Below are 27,181 nucleotides of genomic sequence, written 5' to 3' on the forward strand. Positions count from 1 at the left end.
GGTAGGTCTTGCCTTACAAGTCTTATTGAATTCTTTGAGGAGGTGACCAAGCATGTGGATGAAGGTAAAGCAGTGGATGTAGTGTACATGGATTTTAGTAAGGCATTTGATAAGGTTCCCCATGGTAGGCTTCTGCAGAAGGTAAAGAGGCATGGGATAGTGGGAAATTTGGCCAGTTGGATAACAAAGGAGATTTACCAGGATGTTGCCTGGAATGGAGAGTAGGTCTTACAAGGAAAGGTTGAGGGTGCGAGGCCTTTTCTCATTAGAACGGAGAAGGATGAGGGGCGACTTGATAGAGGTTTATAAGATGATCAGGGGAATAGATAGAGTAGACAGTCAGAGACTTTTTCCCCGGGTGGAACAAACCATTACAAGGGGACATAAATTTAAGGTGAATGGTGGAAGATATAGGGGGGATGTCAGAGGTACGTTCTTTACCCAGAGAGTAGTGGGGGCATGGAATGCACTGCCTGTGGAAGTAGTTGAGTCGGAAACATTAGGGACCTTCAAGCAGCTATTGGATAGGTACATGGGTTACAGTAAAATTATATAGTGTAGATTTAGTTGTTCTTAAGGGCAGCACGGTAGCATTGTGGATAGCACAATTGCTTCACAGCTCCAGCGTCCCAGGTTCGATTCCGGCTTGGGTCACTGTCTGTGCGGAGTCTGCACATCCTCCCCGTGTGTGCGTGGGTTTCCTCCAGGTGCTCCGGTTTCCTCCCACAGTCCAAAGATGTGCAGGTTAGGTGGATTGGCCATGATAAATTGCCCTTAGTGTCCAAAATTGCCCTTAGTGTTGGGTGGAGGTGTTGACTTTGGGTAGGGTGCTCTTTCCAAGAGCCGGTGCAGACTCAATGGGCTGAATGGCCTCCTTCTGCACTGTAAATTCAATGATAATCTATGATTAATCTAGGACAAAGGTTCGGCACAACATCGTGGGCCGAAGGGCCTGTTCTGTGCTGTATTTTTTCTATGTTCTATGTTCTATGAATAGGATGGGAATAGAGGGATACGGACCCAGGAAGTGTAGAAGATTGTAGTTTAGTCGGGCAGCATGGTCGGCACGGGCTTGGAGGGCCGAAGGGCCTGTTCCTGTGCTGTACATTTCTTTATTCTTTGTTCTTTGTTCAATAGTGCCCGCTTATGCTCAAATTGACATGACTGGTGTCAACAGACATTGGCAGCCTCCTTCAAAAAGAACTGTTGTCTATCGGATCTGGCGACAATGCATTGTTTGTTACTGTCAAAGACATCCCAGACCTCCTTCTTGCCACTGGCACTCTCCAGAGCACCACCATCAAAAGGGTCTCAGTTGATGGCACATAAACAGGTCGGGAATGGATTGTTTTCCAGGGATTTTGCCTTATGTCAACTTACCGCTGCGACAACAATAACCAAAATGAGTGGGCCGTCATATTTGTTTCTCTGACTGGCTTTCCACAGAATGGCAATCTGTGGACGACCAGAACAAACAAGAAAAATCATCGAGCATTTTCACACCATCAATGTACAGCTGGTGCACAACCTTAAGACAAAGTTCATGGATGTGTGTATTGGATCCCTGAGGCAGTGGCTATGGATACTTTTATACTGTGGATACTTTTATACTGCAACAGTCCCAACAGTCCAGACCTCTTCATTCCAGATTGAGAATTGGCTCTGAGGAGGCAAGTGATAGCAATTTAAGGTTTGCCCGATCCACCAGTGAAGCTCAAGAATGCTGCAACAAGAGCCACATGATCGCCAAATGTGTAATGAAGCAAGCAACCTGAAAATGTGCTTTAGGTGCCTCGGCAGGCCTGTCAGTGCTCTTCAGCACTCGCCAGTAAAGGTCTCCAGAATCATTGTGATCTGCACAATATTGCGCAACAACAAGGATTAAAAGGTGCAGGACAACCAAGCATTTTCAAATGAGGGGACCATTGAAGACATGGAAGAGGAGAATGATGAGTAATGGTTCGTTGCCAGCTGCAGAGATTGTTACTGGGGATGCCAAGGATACCCTCATAGCTCAAAGATTCACTTAGTCAGTCAGACAAGAAAAGATTTTTAAAAATAAAATCCTCTGTCCACCCACCCTCCTATCCCCACTGCCACCCTGCATCTCACTTTGCATAAAAGAATCATTCAACCAAGTGTACACCCATTGCACATCCTGTCATGAAAGTTTATTCATCATTAAACAATTAAAAGGGCGGGTTGTTCTCACGACTCAATGATGGGAAAGATGCAGACCTATTGCAAATCATTACATTTTATGTGCCGTAGTTAAAAAAGGAAACTTAGAAACCAGCCGGGTCGGAGAATCGCGGGTGGCTGGCATGAATCCCGCCCCCATCGGTTGCCGAATTCTCCGGCACCGGATATTCGGCGGGGGCGGGAATCGCGCCGCACCGGTCGGCGAGCACCCCCCCCCGGCGATTCTCCAGCACGCGATGGGCCGAAGTCCCACTGCTGGAATGCCAGTCCCGCCGGCGAGAATCAAACCACCTCTCTTACCGGCGGGACAAGGCGGCGCGGGTGGGTTCCGGGGTCCTGGGGGGTGCGCGGGGCGATCTGGCCGCGGGGGGTGCCCCCACGGTGGCCTGGCCCGCGATCGGGGCCCACCGATCCACGGGCGGGCCTGTGCCGTGGGGCACTCTTTTCCCTCCGCCTCGGCCACAGCCTTCACCATGGTCGACACAGAAGAGACACCCCCCCTGCGCATGCGCGGGGATGACGTCAGCAGCCGCTGACGCTATCTCCGCGCATGCGCAGACTTCCGCCGGCCGGCGAAGTCCTTTCCCACCGGCTGGCCGCGCGCCAACCACTTCGGCGCGGGCCTAGCCCCTCAAGGTGAGGGCTTGGCCCCTAAAGGTGTGGAGAAATCCGCACCTTTGGGGCGGCCTGATGCCGGAGTGGTTCCCGCCACCCCATCCTGCTGGGACCCCCCGCCCCGCCGGATAGGGGAGAATCCCGGCCCTAATGTTTATCAAACACCCATGTGCATGCACTCGATGAATTAACAATTGCTTTTTCTGATATTTCTTAACGCTGCTACATGACATATCCCTTCAGGCTTATGTAGAGATAGAGGCTGGCAGTTCACAATCCTGCTCTGATGAATGAGATGCTTTTGGCCTCTGGGTTTCAGCACTCACCGAGGCTGCTCCACCTGCATGGGGCAGACCAGGCCTTCAGAAGGTGATATAGCAAGTCGAGTATTGTTAGAAATAAGGTGAGGGGGCAATGGGAGTTGTATGGTCTGTGTGAAGTCTTAAGAGTGGTGTTCTCATTTCCATGCTCTCTTTTTCCCTCACTCCTTTCTTAGGCAAGCACCACTTCACTTCTCCCACTCTCCCGGGGAGCAGGTTGGCACAGGTCTGTGATAGATTGTAAAGTCAAGTATATCCTGATCAAGGCAACAGATATGTCCTGGGCAGCTTGTTCGTGTCTGGCATGCACTCAGGTGAAATTCCATGGAGGTTCCATCCTGTCCATGGTTGACTTCAATATAAATGGATTGGGGCTGCAGGTAGTTCCAAATACCTGCAGCCCCAATCCATTTATATTGACGTTGGACACCTGGGGCGAGATTCTCCGACCCCCCGCCGGGTTGGTGGAGGCGGGAATCGCGTCGCGCCGGTTGGCGGGCCCCCCCGCGCGATTCTCCGGCCTGGATGGGCCGAAGTCCCACCGCTAAAATGCCTGTCCCGCCGGCGTAAATTAAACCACCTACCTTACCGGCGGGACAAGGCGGCACGGGCGGGCTCCGGTGTCCTGGGGGGGGGGCGCAGGGCGATCTGGCCCCGGGGGGTGCCCCCACGGTGGCCTGGCCCGCGCTCAGGGCCCACCGATCCGCGGGCGGGCCTGTGCCGTGGGGGCACTCTTTCCCTTCCGCCTCCGCCACGGTCTCCACCATGGCGGAGGCAGAAGAGACTCCCTCCACTGCGCATGCGCGGGAATGCCGTCAGCGGCCGCTAACGCTCCTGCGCATGCGCCGCCTGGGGATGTCATTTCCGCGCCAGCTGGCGGGGCAACAAAGGCCTTTTCCGCCAGCTGGCGCGGCACCAAAGGCCTTTTCCGCCAGCTGGCGGGGCGGAAATTTGTCCGGCGCCGGCCTAGCCCCTTAAGGTTGGGGCTCGGCCCCCAAAGATGCGGAGCATTCCGCACCTTTGGGGCGGCGCGATGCCCGACTGATTTGTGCCATTTTGGGCGCCAGTCGGCGGACAACGCGCCGATACCGGAGAATTTCGCCCCTGTATCCTCTCCAATGCTGTAGAGAGAGAGTGTGTGTGTGTGTCACATCCCCATTTACCACTAAACTTTGTTGCTCTATCTCTATCAATCACCTTTCCAATGTTGGTTCCAGGTGTTCTGCTGAGCACAGCTTGGAGAGAATCAAGCTCCTTGATGCAGACTCTCCACATAACAAGAACACCGGCACATTACAAGGTGAGTAATCCAAAGGCCTGGACTAATGACTGGGGCCATGAGTTCAAAACCCAGCACGGCAGCTGGGGAATTGAAATTCAATTAATTAAATAAATAAATCAGGAATTTGAAGCTGATGTCAGCAACGGTGTCCAGGTAACTACCGAATTCTCATAAAAACCTATTTGGTTCATAATATCCTTTAGGGTAAGAAATATTCCGGCCTTACCTGGTTTGGTCTATATGTGGCTCCAAAAGCAATGCCATTGACTCTTAACTCTCTCTTACACTTACGGGCCACTCAGTTGTCACAAAATGGCTTACCACTGCCTCCTTAAGGATATTTAGGATTCGGCAATAAACACGGGCTTTGACAACCTTGTCAATATCATTGTGAATGAATAAATAAGTATTGCCCCTCCCATCCATATCTGCACAAGCTCACTCATTATTGTGAATCACCAACTAGCTGACAAACTGGCCCCAGCCAAGTGTGAGTGGTTGTACTGATGCATAGCTGTGTGTCCTGTGATGGTGCTCGCTCAGATTGATTGGGTTTCTCTGAGGGATCATCACAGGTGTGTCCACAGGCTGTTGCTCCTCTCGCGAAGGCCCTGGAGGAACAGAGGAAAGGGATATAAATTAGTCCTGACAGAGTAACAATCTTGCCAATTAGCATGCTCAGCTTCCTCATCGTTCAGTCATTTATGAAATCAAGGCAACGTGTGTTTCAGAGATAGTTTTAATTCCGTCACCAGGTATCAATGAGTTCCCAATCTCACTATTTCTGACTGAGGGAAATGTAGAAGGTGGCACTTATTTCCTGAGCATCCTTCTCTGTATCTGTCAAACGCACACAACTAGTAGTTGGTTAATCTCAGTTCACTCCCTTGCATTTTGTGCCCTCGTCTCCGAAACGAACAAACCGAGTGACCGTACGCCATTTATTTGTTTAATGAATTCAGTGCTTCCGATGAGGGTCACTGTGACGCAGTTGCATCATCAGGTTTGGGGTGAATAGTGAAGCGAAAACTGGAGAAAGACCTAGATAATGAAAGATGTGTGTTCCTGAAATTTATGTCGGTGTGAGGAATGATGTGACACTATGTGCTTGCCAAATCAGAGTGGAGATGATGAATGGGGGCTGGTGTTGTATGGATTTATGTCAAGCAGTAACTGTACTCACTTTTCCTGATCTGCTTCAGCCATAAGCCACTTTGTCTACTGCATCCAAGAATGGGATAAAATGCTCCTGCTGCTCACTGTCTGAGCTTCCTCCAACCACATCTTTGTGTGGTATCTTCCTCACATTGATCGGGAGTATCATCTTCCTCTTCCTCCACCTTAGGAACTCAATGGAAGCATTGTTAAATCTCAATGCTGCCCTTGCAAGGCTTGTGTCCACCTTGAATAACTTTTACTTGCTCCTTCCTGAACTTAACTTCCCCAAATGCCATTTTTGCACTGGCTGTTTCATGATTTTTATGGGAAAAAAATAGAATCCTATTTTGGGCAACTTTGATGGGGTGTTTCTCGGGGCTGTGCCCCGCAATTTTTCGGCCTCAGCAAGGATAGCCCCGCCGAGTCCACACTTTTTTCATTTCCTGCGCTGATGAGCTCAGCTCATCAAGGCCGAAAAAGATCGGGGTGCAATTTTTAAATGCCATAACAATCTCAAAACACCAACTTAATGATTAGGAGATCCTAGAGCCCCTCCTCACCCCACCTCATAAGGGCAGCGTACCAGGCTGGCAGTGCCAATGTGTCCGGGCAGCATCCAGGATGCGAGGGTACTACCCTGCCCAGAGCCTGACAACCCAGGGGCCTCCAATCGCATGGGAGACTCCTGCTGCCAAGTGCCGTCACATGGTTATGGAAACCAGTACTAAACAGCGACAAGTTCTCCCATGCATAGGTGTTCAGTCTCAGGCCTTGGGAGATTCCAGCGTAGACACATTTAAGTGAAGCTAACTGCTCACTTAAATATGCAAATCTGGGTCCCACCCAGTGAAGGCGAGATCTCGTTAGGTCTCTTGCGCTGTCCCGAGCATCGTAAATCTCGCAAGACGCCTCTCGTGAGATGTAGCGGCCTCGTTGCGTCACCGAGTCAGGCCCTTCGAGGCTGTTCGATCAGGCCCTCGATCTCACCAAGCACATATACATCACACCCGTTCTCAGAGCCTGGAGACAGGAAACCTGGGAATAAAATAATTATTAGTGAGACTTGATGAAATTGGAGTTGCTGGTCTGCTAAGTTTTCCACTGGATTCTGTTTCCTCCCACACCCACCATCCCATCCACCTCCGCATTAATCTCCAGGTCTTTGCCTCTCTTGTTATCGCTATTTCTTACACACTGCATGTTTCCTCCCACAATCTAAAGATGTGCAGGTTGGGTGGATTGGCCATGCTAAATTGCACCTTAGTGTTCAAAGGTTAGCGGAGGTTACAGGGCTGCAGGGATAGGGTGGGGGAGTGGACATGGGTATGATGCTCTTTTGGAGGGTCGGTGCAGACTCAATGGGCCGAATTACCTCCTTCTGCACTGTCGGGATTCTCTGATTGTCTGATTCTTCTATGATTCACTCACTGCTAAAAATTAGCATGATCATTCAAATGCAATAATGAAAGTCTTCTGATGGTCACAAGTTAGTCAAGCACTCATTTAATTAGCTGTAACCATACAAATAACTACTGTTCTCATTCACTGCATAAACTAATAGATTGCCTGTGATTAGAGAAGTCCCAGTGGTGACTTTAGGCCCAGTGGAGTTAGATAGCAGGGAATAATTGAACCTGGGCCAAAGGAAGACGGTGACATTAGAGTCCAGAAAAAGAGAGAGTGATGAGGTAGCTGAGTCCAATGGGAAGAGGAAAGAGGTTAAGTGGGGTCAGAGTTGGGGCTGAGAGACACTGGAAAATTGGATGCTGGAAAGGACGGAGTGAGAGACTGGGGGAAGTTAGAGGTAGGGCAGGCACCAAGGAGTAGGCCAAAGGGGATGTGCAAATGGGTAGAGAGGAGTCAAAGCAAGAGAAAAATTGAGGCTGGGGGAGTGAGTGCAGGGAAATAGATGGAGGGGAAGTATAGTAAGTGGCTGGAGGACAGATACAGGCTAGGAAGTGTAGTGTTGGGTGTTCTGATGTACAGATGAACCAACACGGTTGTATTTGGTACAACGCTGTTTTATTTCAACTTGTTATTTACAGTTCTGTCCTGATACTCTGCACGTGGTGACTCCCTGTGTGTGATGTTAATCAGGTCCTGTCCTTGTCCTGGTCTCCAGATCTACTGGCCACCAGGTGTCGTGTTTCTTCTCTTATACTGTCTCTGTCCTTGTCTATGATTGGATTTCGTGTTGTGTGTGCTGATTTGTCTGTTGGTGGGTCTATCATGATATGTGTGTTTGAATATCATGACATCCCCCTTTTTTTACAAAATTATGTGCCTACGTGGTTATAAATACGAATGTGTCGTGAGTGCATCTAAAAGTGTGTGCGCGTGATATTTACAGCAGGTGCATGTGGCGTAACTATATACATGGGGCGATGTCGGGTGTGTCATGCTAACGAGGTTGTACCATAACAAAACAGGAAGACGAAAAACTTTAAAGTGTGGTCCTGTCAAACGATATCTGGAATGATAAAACATAGAACATAGAACATAGAACAATACAGCGCAGTACAGGCCCTTCGGCCCACGATGTTGCACCGAAACAAAAGCCATCTAACCTACACTATGCCATTATCATCCATATGTTTATCCAATAAACTTTTAAATGCCCTCAATGTTGGCGAGTTCACTGCTGTAGCAGGTAGGGCATTCCACGGCCTCACTACTCTTTGCGTAAAGAACCTACCTCTGACCTCTGTCCTATATCTATTACCCCTCAGTTTAAAGTTATGTCCCCTCGTGCCAGCCATATCCATCCGCGGGAGAAGGCTCTCACTGTCCACCCTATCTAACCCTCTGATCATTTTGTATGCCTCTATTAAGTCTCCTCATAACCTTCTTCTCTCCAACGAAAACAACCTCAAGTCCATCAGCCTTTCCTCAGTAACATGTTACAGTAACATGTTACAATACAATAGTGTTTTAACTTTAACGTGTGAACAGTCTCATAAGTCCAATCTAGTAGGTGCGCGACGAATTCGGGTTGACCGTCTCAAGGGTGGGTTGAGAACCACCGGCTGAGATGCGAGCCTGGCCACGGGTGGCGATGGAAGGGGCATGGTATATGGCAGCGCCACGAAGTCATCCTCGGGAACCAGTGGAGGACCCGGTGTGTGTGCACTGTTAGGTTGCGAGCGTGGAAGGCGGCGAAGGGCTCGCCTATTGCGGCGACGCACTGATCCATCCGGCATGCGTACCAGGAACGAGCGGGGAGCCACACGTCGGAGAACTTCGGCAGGTGCTGACCAGCCACCATTTGGCAGATGAATGCGGACTTTATCCCCGGAGGACAGGGGGGGAAGATCAGTCGCCCTTGTATCGTACAGACTCTTCTGGCGATCACGCTGCAGTTGCATCTTGTGCAGTACCTTAGCATGGTCCGTTGTTGGTGTCAGGATGGAAGGCACAGTTGTCCTGAGGGTGCGACCCATCAGTAGCTGTGCTAGCGAGAGACCAGTGGCTAGCGGGGCCGATCGATAGGCCAGCAGGGCGAGGTGAGAGTCCGATCCGGCAGCAGCAGCCTTGCAGAGCAGCCGCTTGGCAATGTGAACGCCCTTTTCCGCCTTTCCATTTGACTGTGGATGTAGAGGGCTGGATGGTACGTGTGTGAAACCATATGATACGACAAAGGACGACCATTCACGGCTGGCGAAACAGGGCCGACTGCCCGACATGACAGTCATCGGAATGCCGTGGCGAGAAAAAGGTGTCCTTGCAGGCCCTGATGACTGCAGACGACGTCAGATCGTGTAGGCGTATGACTTCTGGGTAATTGGAGAAGTAGTCTATGATGATAATATAGTCCATGCCAAGCGCGTGAAATAGGTCGACACCCACCTTCGCCCAGGGGGACTTCAGCAGCTCATGGGGCAGAAGCGTCTCAAGAGGTTGCGCCGGCTGAAACCTCTGGCAGGTTGTGCAATTGAGTACCATGTTGGCAATATCGTCATTAATGCCCGGCCAATATACCGCCTCTCGGCCCTCCGTCTGCACTTCTCAACCCCCAAGTGGCCTTTGTGTATTTGATTGAGAATCATCTGGCGCCTACTGTGCGGAATGACGATCCTGTCTAGCTTCAGAAGGATCCCATCAATGGTGGTTAGGTCATCTCGCACATAATAGAACTGCGGGCACTGCCCTTTGAGCCAACCTTCCGTCATGTGGTGCATCACTCGCTGTAGAAGGGGGTCGGCCGCTGTCTCTGCGCGTATGCGGGCCAGACTGGGGTCATTAGCTGGCAGATTTGCCGCTGTCAAAGCCACGTGTGCCTCAACTTGACATACGAACCCCTCCGCATCTGGTGGTGTACTCACTGCTCGGGATAGGGTATCCGCCACGATGAGGTCCTTCCCTGGAGTGTCGATCAGTTGGAAATCATACCTCCTGAGTTTAAGTAAGATGCGCTGGAGGCGTGGGGTCATGTCGTTCAGGTCCTTGTTTATTATGTTGACCAGGGGGCGTTGGTCAGTTTCGATCGTGGAAGACCATATACATAATCGTGGAACTTGTCCAAACCAGTTAGCAAGCCCAGGCATTCTTTTTCAATTTGCGCGTCGCGCTGTTCCGTAGGGGTCATGGCCCGTGATGCATAGGCAACCGGGGCCCATGACGACGTGTTATCTTTCTGCAGGAGCACTGCTCCAATACCAGATTGGCTGGCATCAGTTGAGATTTTGGTGGGACGAGACGTGTCGAAGAACGCCAACACTGGTGCCGTGGCCAGTTTGTGTTTGAGCTTCTCCCATTCCAGCTGGTGTGTATGTTGCCACTGGAAGTCTGTAGATTTCTTCACGAGATGGCGCAGAGCCGTTGTGTGGGAAGCAAGGTTGGGAATGAATTTCCCGAGGAAGTTGACCATGCCCAGGAATCGTAGTACAGCTTTCTTGTCGGCCGGCCGCGGCATGGCTGTGATGGCGCTTACCTTGTCCGCATCGGGACGGACCCCTGATCGGGAGATGTGGTCCCCCAGGAACTTCAATTTGGTCTGGCCAAAGGCACACTTGGCGCGGTTGAGGTGCAGGCCATTGTTTCGTATGCGGGCGAAAACGCGTTGGAGACGATGTATGCGCTCCTGCGGAGTGGTGGACCAGATGATGATATCGTCCACATATACGCGTACCCCTTCGATGCCTTCCATCATCTGCTCCATTATTCTGTGGAAGACCTCGGATGCCGAGATGATGCCAAATGGCATCCGGTTGTAGCAGAATCTACGGAAAGGGGTGTTGAAGGTACATAGCTTTCGGCTGGACGGGTCCAGTTGGATCTGCCAAAATCCTTTGGAAGCATCCAATTTGGTGAATATTTTGGCTTGGGCCATCTCACTGATGATTTCCTCTCGTTTAGGTATGGGATAGTGTTCCCGCATAATGTTATTATTTAGGTCTTTAGGGTCTATACAGATGCGGAGCTCGCCAGAGGGCTTCTTGACACACACCATGGAGCTGACCCATGGCGTGGGCTCTGTGACCCTGGATAGGACCCCTTGGTCCTGGAGATCCTGCAGCTGCAACTTGAGGCGGTCTTTAAGTGGCGCAGGAACCCTGCGAGGTGCGTGAACGACCGGGATGGCGTCCGGTTTGAGGCGAATTTTGTATGTGTATGGCAGTGTCCCCATGCCTTCAAATACCTCCTGGTTGTGAGCAAGGAGGGATTGGAGATTTGCGTTGAAGTCAGCATCCAGGAAGTCGGATGTGTCGTCTGGAGAGAGAGACATAATTCGCTGTACAAGGTGAAGAGCCTTGCATGCCTGTGCGCCCAGCAAGGAATCTTTCGATGAGCCAACAATTTCAAAGGGGAGTGTGGCCGTGTGCGTTTTGTGTGTCACCTGGAGCTGGCAAGATCCCATGGCCGGGATGACGTTCCCGTTATAGTCAACCATCTTGCACCGGGATGGCTGGATACGTGGTTTGACCTTCATGGCATGGAATGCTGAATATGCTATGAGGTTGGCGGATGCGCCAGTGTCCAGGGGAAAGTGATCTGCGATCGGTTGACCGCCAGGGTGGCACTCCATTCATCGGCCGGATTGATGGTGTTGACCCTGTTCACATCAATGACTGAAACCCGGAAGGCATCTTGGTCATCTGTGTCATTTGGCTGGATGTCCTGATGTACGGGCTGGACGGTCCTGACGTGTCTGCGAGGTTGTCGGAGATGTGTAGGATCCATCGGTTGAACCGCTCGACAGTAGGCAGCGTAGTGGCCCATCTTGCCACATCGTAGGCATTGTCAGTTTTTAGTAGGACATTGCCCTTTTAAATGTACAGCTCCACATTGCCCTTTTAAATGTACAGCTCCACAGTTGCCACACGTCATGACGTCACGGCGTTCGTTACGCCACTGCGCATGCGCAGTTCGGTCTTGCATCGGGCGCGCCTGCGCAGTGCGTCCCTCGATGTTGCCGTTGGTTTGGGCGCGCACAAGCGCGGGAGACCGCGAAAAGCGCGGGAAACGGCCGCCCTCGTCCGGGCCGCGGGCCGGGAGATAATCAATTGCCTGGATGCGTTCGGCCTCGTGGGCGGCCTGGCTTGCCGATTCGACGGCTAGGGACCCCCTCCGTGCCGATTCGGTCGCCTGAAATTGGGCAAAACGGCTGGTTGCATTTTCATGGAGGACACAAGCTTCCACCGCAGACGCTAAGGTCAGGCCTTTAATTTTAAGAAGCTGCTGGCGTAGGCCACTGGAGGCAACGCCAAAAACAATCTGGTCCCGGATCATGGACTCTGAGGTGTTGCCGTAACCGCAGGACTGCGCGAGTATGCGGAGGTGCGTCAGAAAGGGTTGAAAGAGCTCATCCTTACCTTGCAGGCGTTGCTGAAAGATATACCTTTCAAAACTTTCATTCACTTCAACGTTAAAGTGCTGGTCTAGCTTGAGGAGGACCGTGTCATACTTGGATTGGTTCTCGCCTTCCGCGAACACCAGTGAGTTGAATACATCGATGGTGTGCTGACCTGCGGTGGTGAGGAGCATCGCAATCTTTGTTTCGTCCGAGGCACTCTGTTTCTCGTTGGCTCGCATGTACAGTTCAAATCGCTGCTTGAAAAGCTTCCAATTGATGCCAAGGTTCCCAGCGACTTGCAACGGCTGTGGTTTGTTGGTGATGTCCATATCTCAGGATGGCAGGTTTGCCGGCAGGTATCGATCCACTCCTGTACCATGTAGTGTTGGGTGTTCTGATGTACAGATGAACCAACACGGTTGTATTTGGTACAACGCTGTTTTATTTCAACGTGTTATTTACAGTTCTGTCCTGATACTCTGCACGTGGTGACTCCCTGTGTGTGATGTTAATCAGGTCCTGTCCTTGTCCTGGTCTCCAGATCTACTGGCCACCAGATGTCGTGTTTCTTCTCTTATACTGTCTCTGTCCTTGTCTATGATTGGTTTTCGTGTTGTGTGTGCTGATTTGTCTGTTGGTGTGCCTATCATGATATGTGTGTTTGAATATCATGACAGGAAGGAATAGAGGATCGAAGGACAATGGATTGGAGCTAGAAGGATAAGAAATGGATGGGAGAGGGAGTGTGATTAATAGAGGAGGAGGGAAAGCATGAAAATGATGGGGAGAAGGAACAATGTACGCAAAAGTGAGGGGCAGATGGGAGAGGACAAAAAATGAGAAGGAGAGAGCTTAATCTTCCATTTTTAACAATGTTCTATCCTAATCATTCAGTTCCGAGTTACATATTCCTTTCATAAGGACACCTGTGGAGATAACTTCCAGTCATAATGGCTGCTGACGACCTGAGAAAAGTGGCCACAACGTTCAAGGTGTACGCTGTGATAAGTCGCAAACGAATTTGACAGAGGAGCCTGAACTCCATTTCGCAAAAGTGAAACAGATCCTATGTAAGAGAGAGTGTACAGAGTCACTCCACAACATCACCTGGTGGCTAGATTGCACAATTACAAAACATGACAAGTTTACATAGACATTTCCACTATAAATACGGACACGGGAACTTATAAAAAATCCCGACCTAAAACCATGACTACAAAAAAACTGACAATGGGCAGTAAAGCTTTTTAGCCAGAAATTGTGTGCAAAGGAATGATTTATTTTTATTCAGATATAGTCATAGCGCACAGGTTCGAATTTGCCAATACAGTAGTTTCTAAATTAAAATTTTGCTTCATTGAGACATCAAGGGGAAACACTGAGGCCCCTAATGCAGGAAAATGTCAATGGTGAAAAGGATAAAAGTGACAACAAGGTAAACCAAGGAATAATTGCAATGTATAATTTATAGTAAAATTTCCTGAGCGGATATACATCCAGTGCTTTCAAATGTTGCAGATAAAAATATGTAAACACTTGTCAGGTTAGACCAAGTGTCAGTTTGTTTAAATGAATTCATCTTTGCATGTACTTACGGTTTCATCTTTAATTGTAACAAAATACTCTATCAAGAAGACGTGAAGTAAATGTATTCATTCAATCTAATTCTCTATCTAGTTGTTAACTCTGTAATTATTGGATTGGCATTCTAATTAAAATAAATCCTAGAATATTAGATAACTCTGTGAACACTTCAAATCCCATGGTGTCCATAGTTCATAATGCAAATGAAGAATTTGGTTCAAAACAAAAAGGATATTTAGAATATACAGTGCAGAAGGAGGCCATTCGGCCCATCGAGTCTGCACCGACCCACTTAAGCCCTCACTTCCACCCTATCCCCATAACCCAATAACCCCTCCTAACCTTTTTGGTCACTAAGGGCAATTTATCATGGCCAATCCACCTAAGCAGCTCGTCTTTTGACTGTGGGAGGAAACCGGAGCACCCGGAGGAAACCCACACAGACACGGGGAGAACGTGCAGACTCCGCACAGACAGTGACCGAGCGGGGAAATCGAACCTGGGACCCTGGCGCTGTGAAGCCACAGTGCTATCCACATAGCATATTAACATAGCTTTATTGAGTTATTTGGCAAATGAATTCATTTTTTGCAGGTTCATAAATTGCACCTCTGGGTCACTGTGAAGGTTAAAGTGGTTAGCAATACTTTGCACAGATGCACATACACGATTCAAAAGGTGTAGCATGGCCATTATTAATCAGAGAGTTGAAACTGTACAATCTGCTTTTCGTGGGCAGCCTGCTTTGTCAGTCCAATTCTGAATCAAAATTGAAAATGCGCGTTCTGTAATTTATTCCAGGTCTCCCCCACCCTCCCGCCCATGAAATATGAATATGTTTCCTATCAAAGCATTTCTTTTTGTTAGCAGTGGGAGTGTTTTAAATTGACGGCTAAGTAAAATAATAGACCTGGAATCTCATGTAAGGACATAACCTGGGAGCTCCACCCCAAAGTGCATCCGTCCAAGTTCAAGTTACATTCTGATATCCTGCCCTGTTGTTAGCTTACCCCACAGAAATGGACAGAAATCAACAGAATTGGTCAGTGTGGTGCAGGTGTGATGGGAACATAACCATTGGTATTCATCTGGAACACGATAAAAGAGGGGCTCATTTTTGGTTCAGAGTAGGCCTAATGAGTTAATTAACTTGGTAAGTGTACTTTAAAAAAAAATTATTCTTTCATGCGTTGTGGATTTGATGCCCATCCCTAACTGCACTTGAACTGAATCTCATGCCAGGCCATTTCAGAGGGCACGTGAGATTCAAGCACATTACAATGGATCCGCATTCACATCTTGGCCATTCCAGGTAAGGTTGGCAAGTTTCCTTCCCAAAAGGGCATTAACGAACCAGGCTGTTTTTTGACAACAATTAATGTTCATCTCATTATCACCATTACTGAGATAAGGTTTACTAATCAAACCTGAATTCCACCAACTGCCATACTAGAATTTGAACCTGGATGCCTGGGCCTCTGGATTACATGTCAAGTGGTATCACCATTTGCCACCATCCTACTGAAGCTCTTACCTTGTCTTGACATCCCCCTTTTTATCGGCATCAGTCTTCTGTTTTTCTCCGAGCCAGCAGCATCCTATTATTGACTTGCTTTGGGGGTTACTGTGAACATGTGATTTTCTTTTTGTTACGTGTTTGTTAGAATCTTTTCAACAATAAATGCAAAGGACCACTGTGAGGGAAAGGATTGTTGTTTACAATGATGCACTCACAAGTGCTGGAAATAAGAGTATAGAGCAAAAAAGGGTAGCACAGTGTTTAGCACTGCTGTCTCACAGCGCCAGGGAACTGAATTTGATTCCGACCTTGGGTGAATGTCTGTGTGGAGTTTGCATGTTCTTCCCGTGTCTGCATGGGTTTCCTCCGGGTGCTCCGGTTTCCTCCCACAGTCCAAAGATGTGCAGGTTAGGTGAATTGGCCATGCTAAATTGCCCCTTGTTGCATGATGCGCAGGTTAGGTTATGGGGTTACAGGGCTAGGGCGGAGTGGACGGAGGAGCGGACCTGGATAGGGTGCACTTTTCGGGGGTCGGTGAAAACTCGATGGGGCGAATAGCCTCCTTCAGAACTGTAAGGAAAATACAACCGGAGATAAACGGTTAACCCACAGGAAGGAAATTCAGAATGCAAAGTCAACGTTTTAAACAGAATAAAACAAAATGAGAGGGAACAAAGTAAGAAATGCAGCACCGAGAATATGGAGCCAAATATCGATTAAGGAATAGAAAATGTAGAGGGTAATTTACTGAAGAAATGAATATGAGGCTGCAGTAGGCCCGCCACTGTTACATTGATATGGAGCTGTCATTCGTGTGTCTGTCGCGCCAGCAACGTATGTCATGTAAAAATAAAATCACTATTCCTTCAAGCTTTCTAAAATATAATCAAAACCACCTTGCCTGGAAGTTTGGAGACTCAATTCCACTGTTTTTTGTAATACAGCTCACTGATATTGGCTTTACAGGTGCAAAAGTAGGCAGAATTCTGAGTACAAAGTGCATTCAGCGCAACTGGATTTTCTGTGATCATTTGCCCTCACTTTAAAAACCATGGGCTGGATTCTCCAATTCTGGGGCTATGTTCCCACGCCTGCGTGGGAACGGTGGCGTTTTACACTGGAAAAAATTGTGGCTGTGCTGCGCTACATGGTGGAGGTCGCTCGCGGACCCGGCCCACAAAATAGTGCCCCCCCTTTGGCCGGCTCGCGCGCCCAAACCACGCCCACAGTGCCCCCACAGCCACCACGCCGAGTTCCCGACGGATGAGACCACACGAGACCAACGCTGTCGGGAACTCGGCCGGTTGAGGGCGGAGCATCAGATGGCGGGCCTCAGGCAATGTCCTGAAGCCGGTCGATCCGCCGCTTTTCAGGGGGCGGAGCATCGCAAAAGTGGCGGCGGCCCCGATTTGGTCAGGAACCGTGATTCTCCGGCCGATCGCCGAATGCGATTTTGGGGTTGGCGACCGGAGAATCCAGCCGCTTGCTTCAGAAACAGGGCCCAAAAAAGAATTTGGCCGCATTTCCTACGTGAACGAATTGCTATTGGGTGTTTAGGCTACATGTTTACAGGTATTCAAATTGGCTCCAAAATTAAACTGGGACTTTTGACTGCAAGTACACTAACGTTTAGAAAGGAGTTGGATTATTTTTTTAAACACGGTAATGCCTGCTGCTGAAAAGGAACATGAACTCAGCTTCCACTCCATCTGTCAGCACACTTATAGTTTCTTCTGCTGTTGACATCCATTGTGCATCCGCCAACTGCCAGTCATTTCCCTAAATTTCCCATCTCTGCCCTGCTGCCCGCTGGTTCCCGCTATCTCTCAGAATCACAGAAGATACAGTGCAGAATAGGCCCTTCGGCCAATTGAGTCTACACTGACACATGAAAAACACCTGACCTAATCCCATTTGCCAGCACTTGGCCCATAGCCTTGAATGTTATGATGTGCCAAGTTCTGATCCAGGTACTTTTTAAAGGACGTGAGGCAACTCACCTCTACCACTCTCCCAGGCAGTGCATTCCAGATCGTCACCACCCTCAGTCAAAATGTTCATCCGCAAATCCTCCCTGAACCTCCTGCCCCTCACCGTGAACGTGTGTCCCCTTGTGACTGACCCTTCAACGAAGGGGAATAGCTGCTCTCTCTCCACCCTGCCCAACGCTCCTCATAATCTTGTACACCTCAGTCTCCTCTGCTCCAACAAAAACAGTCCAAGCCTATCTAACCTCTCTTCATAACTTAAATGCTCCATCCCAGGCAGCATCCTGGTGAATCACCTCTGCACCCTTTCCAGTGCAATCACATCCTTCCTATAATGTGGCAACCAGAATTGCACACAGTATTCCAACTGTGGCCTCACAAAAGTTCGATACAACTCCAACATGACCTCCCTGCTTTTGTAATCTGTGCCTCGATTGATAACGGCAAGCGTCCCATGTGCCTTTTTCACCACCCTATTAACCTGACCTCCCACTTTCAGAGATCAATGGACAAACACGTCAAGGTCCCTTTGTTCTTTGGAACTTCCTAGTGTCTTGCCATTCGTTGAATACTTCCTTGTCAAATTACTCCTTCCAAAGTGTATCACCTCACAGTTTTCAGGTTTAAATTCCATCTGCCTCTTATCCGTCCCTTTCACCAACCTGTCTATTGTAATGTTCTTTGATTGGGCTGATGTTGAATCTTGATATTGTAGTGTGAACAAAGAACATTAGATTTTGTTTGATAAACAAAGTTATTTATTACTAACACTACACTAACGAAGTACTAAAATGTCTCAAACTAATACAGCTGGAAATAATGGTGTAACATTAACTTACACTAAGATACTACAGAGGTATTCAATATGCAACTGCTACAAACTCCTTACTAATTGCTTCTCCTGGAACACAGTTTGTCTGGGTCATGTATCTGCATACTCACATCACTTGGTGGTCGGATGCTGGAACTACAACAGTTATCCAGATATTATTATTTACATACAGATTATAATACAGCTGACAATCTACAAATCACTGCATCTATATCTTCCTGTAACCCAAGACACTCAGCCTCACTGTTAACCACCCGGTCAATCTTTGTGTCATCTGCAAACTTACTGATCCTTGCCTATGTCATTTATCTAAAGAACGAATAATAGGGGACTCAACACAGGGAGAATGTGCAAACTCGACACAGAAAGTGACCCAAGCTGGAAAACAAACCCGGGGCCCTGGCGCTGTGAAGCAACAGTGCTAACCATTGTGCCACCGTGCTGCCCATAGAATATCTTGAATATCAGAGAATTACTTATAAAATATCTTGGGATTTTCCCTACTTTTACCAGCCAGAGCTTTCTCATGTCCCCTCTTTGCTCCCTAATTGCTTTCTTAAGCTCCAACCTGTACTTTGTGTACTGCACTAATATCTCTGCTGTATGTTCCCCTTGTACTTGCTAAAAGCCTCTCTTTTCCTTCTCATCATATCCTGAATATCTTTGGTCGTCCATCGTCCTCTGGGCTTGTTACTCCTTCCTATCACCCTCGAGGGAACATGTTGCACCTGTACCCACCCTATTTCCTTCCCCCTACTGATCTTCTGTAGATTTTCCCACCAGTAACTTTTCCCAGTCTATCTTGGTCTTTTCTTGCCTTATTTTACTAAAATCCACTCTCCCCCCCCAATCCAAAACCTTTTTTGCAACTTATTCTTTCTTTGTCCATAACAAGCTGAAATTTTACCATGTTGTGGTCGCTATCACTAAAATGCTCCCCCACCATCACCTCAACCACTGTCCAGCTTCATTCCCCAGAATTAGGTCCAGCACTGCACCGCCTCTTGGTGGACCCTCTACACATTGACCGAAAAGGTTCTCCTGTATACATTTTATAGAACTCCACTCAATCTAAGTCCTTAACATGATGAGTATCCCAATTAATGTTGGTAAAGTTGAAATCACCTGATATAATTACCCTATTATTACTTTTACACACCTCCATGAATTGTGCACATATTTGCTTCTCAATTTCCCGCTGACCTACTGGGGGGCTATAATAGATACCTATCAATGTGGCTGTCCCTTTTTTTATTCCGAAACTCTACTCACAAAGCTTAATGTGATGCCCCCTCCAAGATATCATCTCTCCTTACTGCAGTATCTGACTTCTTAACTAATAATGCAATGCCTCATCCTTTCTTAACTCCTCCTCTGTCACCTGAAGATTCTATATCCTGGAATGTTGAGCTGCCAATCCTGCCCCTCCATCAACTACGTTTCCGTGATGGCCACTATATCACAATTGCCCATGTCAATCCTTGCCCTTAACTCATCTGTTTTACCCGCAATGCTCCTGGCAGTAAAGTAGAGACCATCCAGTCTCGACTTTCTCCCTTGAAAGTTAATACAGCTGTACCCGCTTTGACTTGATGTGGAGATGCCGGCGTTGGACTGGTCATTTCCCTCATTTAAAACCGTGTTATTCACAGGTGGTGAATTAAAACTTTGAAGAAAAAAAATCATTGTTATCTTTAGTGCATTAATCAAACAATACCAAGCTACTGCTCTTCAACAAATCGTAATTATTCAAAGTATTTTAAAAGGAAAGAAAAACACCCAGCTTCACTGGAGCATGGAAGATTTTGTATTATCCAAATGAGTTTAAGTGGAAAATTGGAAGAAAAAGAAACATATTCCACACAGCTGCGAATGTGGGCATAATTTGTGCCCACAATTTGTGCTCAAAGCAAATACTCTGCTACTTACTTCCTTCCGTACCCCTTTTTAAATTCATGTTACCTTATCTATCTTTCCTTCCTTATAAAACAATTGGCAAGAAATTGAAATTAATTATGCCCACTTTTTGTATGCTACCAGTTACTTTAGTCCTCCAAAACATTGCCTGTGGCCAGCATACTGCGGAGAATCTGTCAAGGAAACAAACTGCACATTGTGGAGTTACAATTTCCCAGTGTGTGAGGAAAACCAGACTCCCACCGTACCTCACCAACACCCTCTGCCCCCTACCTCAGGCAACCCATCCCTGTTAATATCCAGATCTATGAATTTCCACGTACTTCCATTTCAGAAACATTAGTGGATATGTGACTGGAAAGAAAATGGCATAAAACTATTCAATTGATTTAATTTAAAGTCAGGTGTTCTTGGTTTTCACCTGTTAGTTTAATAGCAATCCACTTTCTTCTAAAGCATTTGAAAATGGGAATTCTGAAACATTTTCCAGCGGTGTACCAGGTGCACTTTATCTTTGCCTGTATCTTTTCATTCCTTCATACTTTAAATGAGTTTTGCTGAATGTGACACAGTGGTTAGCACTGCTGTCTCACAGCACCAGGGACCTGGGTTCAATTCCAGTCTTCAGTGACTGGCTGTGTGGAGTCTGCACGTTCTCCCCGTGTCCGCGTGAGATTTATCCGGTTCCTCCGGTTTCCTCCCACAGTCAAAAGATGTGCAAGTTAGGTGGGTTGGCCATTCTAAATTGCCCTTTAGTGTCCAAAGATGTGCAGGTTAGGTGGATTGGCCATTTTAAATTGCCCTTTAGTGCCCAAAGATGTGCAGGTTAGGTGGGGCTACATGGGAATGGGCAGGAGAGTAGGCCTAGGAAGGAGTGCTCTTTTGGAGGGTCAGTGCAGTCTTGATGGGCGAATGGCCTCCTTCTGTACTGTAGCGATTCTATCCTTTATAATATTCACTTCAGGTGATCAACAGAACCTTTAGTTAGTTTTATTTATGTCAATTGCTTTTACAAGATATAACTTCATAAATTAATTTGTGTACTGCTGAAAAGAGGCTCATGTTATCAAAGCTTTTCATCTTGCACTCACCACGGCAATTTGCAAGAATAACAAATGTAAAGGCAACAATAATTTGTACTGCATGCGAAGAGAGTGCTCATTGGTTGGCAAATTGGACATAGCGTTCAACATTAGATGTGATCCCACAATTGGACAACATTTACTAAACAATTCTGAGTGTGCTGAGAATTACACAAATGACCAATGTAAGACTCTCAGTTGGGCTCATAGTTTGGTTCACTTACATGTATTAGAAGCTACATATATTAATCCACAAAGCCCTGTCCTTTGCAGACAAGAAGGACATGTACACACATTGCGCCTTTATAACTGAAACAAAAAAGCAACAGACATTCTCTAGTTCATTCTCATGGCAATGCCTTGTCCAATCAGGTTCAACCTGCCTGGTTTGAATTTAAACAAAGCTAGGCAATACCTCTACCAATTAGAGTCCACTTGGCAACTATTCAGCACTCTTCTCTTATGCAGTATCAACAGTTGTTTCCTTTACATTTTGTGTTGTTCTGATGAGTGCAGATGAAAAGCTGCAACAACATGTGCCTTTTTTCAGCAATACTCAAGTTCTGTACACCAAACGTTCAAGACGTCAACCACTGAGCATTGGTTAAATAGGAACTATAAGCAGTATTTCATTTTACTGAGCTTGAAAATTATCCTGAGCTTTTTGTTTGTTTAGGTGGGACAACAACAGTTTATCCACATTATAATATACTGTTTCCCAATATGCAACTGGAGGCAATTGTAAGCAAGAGAAATGCCTCACAAATGTGATATTATTGGTTGCTGAAAGCACAAAGATTTGGAGGTGTTTTATTGAGTTTCAGATTTCCTGTAGATGATTCAATTATTTATTTATGTATTTATTATTGCTCAGGATGTGGACGTTATTGGCCAAGCCAGTATTTATTGTCCATCCCTAATTGTCCTTGACAATGTGCTGGTGAGCAGCCTTCTTGAAACGCTGCAGTTCACCTGGTGTAGGTGCACCCACCGGGGGTTCCAGGATTCTGACCCAATGACAGTGAAGGATCAGCGATATGGTTCCAAGTCAGGATAGTGTGAAGCAAGGAGGAAAACCTGCAGGTAGTGGTGTTCCTACATATCTACCGCCCTTGTCCTTTTGGGTGACTGGAAGGTGCTGTCAATGGAACCTTGCTGAATTGCTGCAGAACATCTTATTAATGATACACACTGCTGCCAATGCATGTCAGCGGCGATGGGAGTGAATGCTTATGGTGGTGGATGGGATGCCAATTAAACGAGCTGCTTTGTCTTGGATGGTGTCGAGCTTCTTGAGTGTTGTTGGAGCTGGACTCATCCAGGCAAGTGGATAATCCTCCAACACACTCCTGACTTGTAGACGACGACAGGCTTTGGGAAACAGGAGGTGAGTTACTCGCTACAGAATTCCCTGCCTTTGTGACCGCAGTATTTATATGGCTAGTTTGGTCACCCCCAGGACGATGACAGAGGAGAATGGTATTGTCAAGGGGGCAGGGGTGGGGCGGGGGCTGGCCAGAGTCTTTATTGTTGGAGATGGGTCATTGCCTGGAATTTGTGTGGCATGAATGGTATGTGGTTATTCCTTAATTAGCATTGAGTAATTTAGTAATTAACATTTACTCAACTAACTGAAGCATACTTTAAAACAGGCTTTATTTGAATGAGCTAAATTGTTTTGACTCACTGCTGTATTCTAATTTCAGCTCATGGATGGATCCCGGGCTGCTGGATGAGGAAAATAAGACGTAAACAACTTGCTTCCATTTGAGTCTGTCTAAATTCCAGCTACAGCCATTTTGTTGGTAATATCCGTGGAGGGAAATATACTTTTCTTTCTCTTGTCGTGTGCAATTAACACCCACTAAGATGGCGGTTTACTTCAGCATTTGGCATAAACATCAATCTCTTAACCGCCGAAGAGAAGCCGCAAATCTTCACTTTAATTCAGGAGTTATGAAAAGAAAAACAATTGTGGCTGACGTCAGAAAGGAGATTACAATTAAAGAAAAATATTTATTCTGCCAATATAGCTGTTAACGCAAAGCCTCATTAAAATATGACCTCCATGTGATCTACTCTATTGTGCTGCATTGAATATGTGACCACGATCAAATGCGGTGTTTATTTCATACATTATTTCTCAAGAAAGCGTACCATTTCAAAGAATTCAATGAAAAAGTCAGAGAAAGACCAAAAGTGTACATTCGAGCATCGTTCAACAATAATTTCCAAGTTGGCATTGCAGAGGCAAAGATACACTCTAAGCTGGAACAGGTTTAAAAGGACAACTCTGTCATCATTATAATTGCAGAAAAGCTGAAAGGTCATTTTCTTGAATTGGACACAGAATGGAAATTTCCCTTTAATCATAAATGACCTTTCAACTTTCTCACAATCGTTTGCAGAGTAAAATTATCCAACATGCGAAATGTTAGATGCTTCAGTTTGCTGAAGCAATCCCCTGCATGCTTGTAATAAAATTTGCGACTTTCAGCTTAATTCCAAATTCTGGATAAAACTCTTTTTTTTTAACTACAACAGGGTGACTAAATTTGCAAAGAACCTTCGGGATAAACCGCTCTCGGTTAAATTAAAAGGGCCCTATTTCTCCTGATAATATTGAACTGGATTCCTTTCCTTTTTGATCAGCTAGCTGTCACATCCACTTCAAAAATTCATTGTAAAAGCATGTTTGCACTTGTGGTACTGCTTAAAGATTCCAGTTCAGTAAAAGGTATATAAAAGATGGTTTAACGATACAACGGGACAACTTCCGTTTTAGAACATAGAACATAGAACATAGAACAATACAGCGCAGTACAGGCCCTTCGGCCCACGATGTTGCACCGAAACAAAAGCCATCCAACCTACACTATGCCATTATCATCCATATGTTTATCCAATAAACTTTTAAATGCCCTCAATGTTGGCGAGTTCACCACTGTAGCAGGTAGGGCATTCCACGGCCTCACTACTCTTTGCGTAAAGAACCTACCTCTGACCTCTGTCCTATATCTATTACCCCTCAGTTTAAAGTTATGTCCCCTCGTGCCAGCCATATCCATCCGCGGGAGAAGGCTCTCACTGTCCACCCTATCCAACCCCCTGATCATTTTGTATGCCTCTATTAAGTCTCCTCTTAACCTTCTTCTCTCCAACGAAAACAGCCTCAAGTCCATCAGCCTTTCCTCATAAGATTTTCCCTCCATACCAGGCAACATCCTGGTAAATCTCCTCTGCACCCGCTCCAAAGCCTCCACGTCCTTCCTATAATGCGGTGACCAGAACTGTACGCAATACTCCAAATGCGGCCGTACCAGAGTTCTGTACAGCTGCAACATGACCTCCCGACTCCGGAACTCAATCCCTCTACCAATAAAGGCCAACACTCCATAGGCCTTCTTCACAACCCTATCAACCTGGGTGGCAACTTTCAGGGATCTATGTACATGGACACCTAGATCCCTCTGCTCATCCACACTTTCAAGAACTTTACCATTAGCCAAATATTCCGCATTCCTGTTATTCCTTCCAAAGTGAATCACCTCACACTTCTCTACATTAAACTCCATTTGTCACCTCTCGGCCCAGCTCTGCAGCTTATCTATATCCCTCTGTAATCTGCTACATCCTTCCACACTATCGACAACACCACCGACTTTAGTATCGTCTGCAAATTTACTCACCCACCCTTCTGCGCCTTCCTCTAGGTCATTGATAAAAATGACAAACAGCAACGGCCCCAGAACAGATCCTTGTGGTACTCCACTTGTGACTGTACTCCATTCTGAACATTTCCCATCAACCACCACCCTCTGTCTTCTTTCAGCTAGCCAATTTCCGATCCACATCTCTAAATCACCCTCAATTCTCAGCCTCCGTATTTTTTGCAATAGCCTACCGTGGGGAACCTTATCAAACGCTTTGCTGAAATCCATATACACCACATCAACTGCTCTACCCTCGTCTACCTGTTCAGTCACCTTCTCAAAGAACTCAATAAGGTTTGTGAGGCATGACCTACACTTCACAAAGCCATGCTGACTATCCCTGATCATATTATTCCTATCTAGATGATTATAAATCTTGTCTCTTATAATCCCCTCCAAGACTTTACCCACTACAGACGTGAGGCTCACCGGCCTATAGTTGCCGGGGTTGTCTCTGCTCCCCTTTTTGAACAAAGGGACCACATTTGCTGTCCTCCAGTCCTCTGGCACTATTCCTGTAGCCAATGATGACATAAAAATCAAAGCCAAAGGTCCAGCAATCTCTTCCCTGGCCTCCCAGAGAATCCTAGGATAAATCCCATCAGGTCCCGGGGACTTATCTATTTTCAGCCTGTCCAGAATTGCCAACACCTCTTCCCTACGTACCTCAATGCCATCTATTCTATTAGCCTGGGGCTCAGCATTCTCCTCCACAACATTATCTTTTTCCTGAGTGAATACTGACGAAAAATATTCATTTAGTATCTCGCCTATCTCTTCAGACTCCACACACAATTTCCCATCCCTGTCCTTGACTGGTCCTACTCTTTCCCTAGTCATTCGCTTATTCCTGACATACCTATAGAAAGCTTTTGGGTTTTCCTTGATCCTTCCTGCCAAATACTTCTCATGTCCCCTCCTTGCTCGTCTTAGGTCTCTCTTTAGATCCTTCCTCGCTACCTTGTAACTATCCATCGCCCCAACCGAAACTTCACACTTCATCTTCACATAGGCCTCCTTCTTCCTCTTAACAAGAGATTCCACTTCCTTGGTAAACCACGGTTCCCCCGCTCGACGCCTTCCTCCCTGTCTGACCGGTACATACTTATCAAGAACACGCAGTAGCTGATCCTTGAACAAGCCCCACTTATCCAGTGTGCCCAACACTTGCAGCCTACTTCTCCACCTTATCCCCCCCAAGTCACGTCTAATGGCATCATAATTGCCCTTCCCCCAGCTATAACTCTTGCCCTGCGGTGTATACTTATCCCTTTCCATCATTAACGTAAACGTCACCGAATTGTGGTCACTGTCCCCAAAGTGCTCTCCTACCTCCAAATCCAACACCTGGCCTGGTTCATTACCCAAAACCAAATCCAACGTGGCCTCGCCTCTTGTTGGCCTGTCAACATATTGTTTCAGGAAACCCTCCTGCACACACTGTACAAAAAACGACCCATCTATTGTACTCGAACTATATCTTTTCCAGTCAATATTTGGAAAGTTAAAATCTCCCATAATAACTACCCTGTTACTTTCGCTCATATCCAGAATCATCTTCGCCATCCTTTCCTCTACATCCCTAGAACTATTAGGAGGCCTATAAAAAACTCCCAACAGGGTGACCTCTCCTTTCCTGTTTCTAACTTCAGCCCATACTACCTCGGCAGAAGAGTCCCCATCTAGCATCCTCTCCGCCACCGTAATACTGCTCTTGACTAGCAGCGCCACACCTCCCCCTCTTTTGCCTCCTTCTCTGAGCTTACTAAAACACCTAAACCCCGGAACCTGCAACATCCATTCCTGTCCCTGCTCTATCCATGTCTCCGAAATGGCCACAACATCGAAGTCCCAGGTACCAACCCACGCTGCCAGTTCCCCTACCTTGTTTCGTATACTCCTGGCATTGAAGTAGACACACTTCAAACCACCTACCTGAACACTGGCCCCCTCCTGCGATGTCAAATCTGTGCTCCTGACCTCTATACTCTCATTCTCCCTTACCCTAAAACTACAATCCAGGTTCCCATGCCCCTGCTGCATTTACTGAGATATATAAGTATTTCGGTGAAATTCAAATTACCATTTGAGAGGGAGCTGCTGGGATTATTAAAATAATTATTAAAATAATCAAAATTAATAGCCTGGGTCAATTTAGTGTGGATTTTCCTATATT

At 46.9% G+C, this 27,181-nt stretch overlaps 1 long non-coding RNA gene across 1 annotated transcript in view; it reads left to right on the top strand.

Annotated features, from left to right (window-relative positions):
- The window catches only part of LOC140427270 (uncharacterized), a 77,713-nt gene extending 54,363 nt beyond the window's left edge, over nucleotides 1–23,350 (top strand). Inside the window, exon 3 of the long non-coding RNA XR_011948421.1 lies at nucleotides 22,999–23,350. This is a non-coding gene — a long non-coding RNA (uncharacterized lncRNA). The remainder of the gene's footprint in view (nucleotides 1–22,998) is intronic.
- Nucleotides 23,351–27,181: the final 3,831 nt, after the last annotated feature.

Source organism: Scyliorhinus torazame, chromosome 7, assembly GCF_047496885.1.
Source record: "Scyliorhinus torazame isolate Kashiwa2021f chromosome 7, sScyTor2.1, whole genome shotgun sequence".
NCBI lineage: Eukaryota > Metazoa > Chordata > Chondrichthyes > Carcharhiniformes > Scyliorhinidae > Scyliorhinus > Scyliorhinus torazame.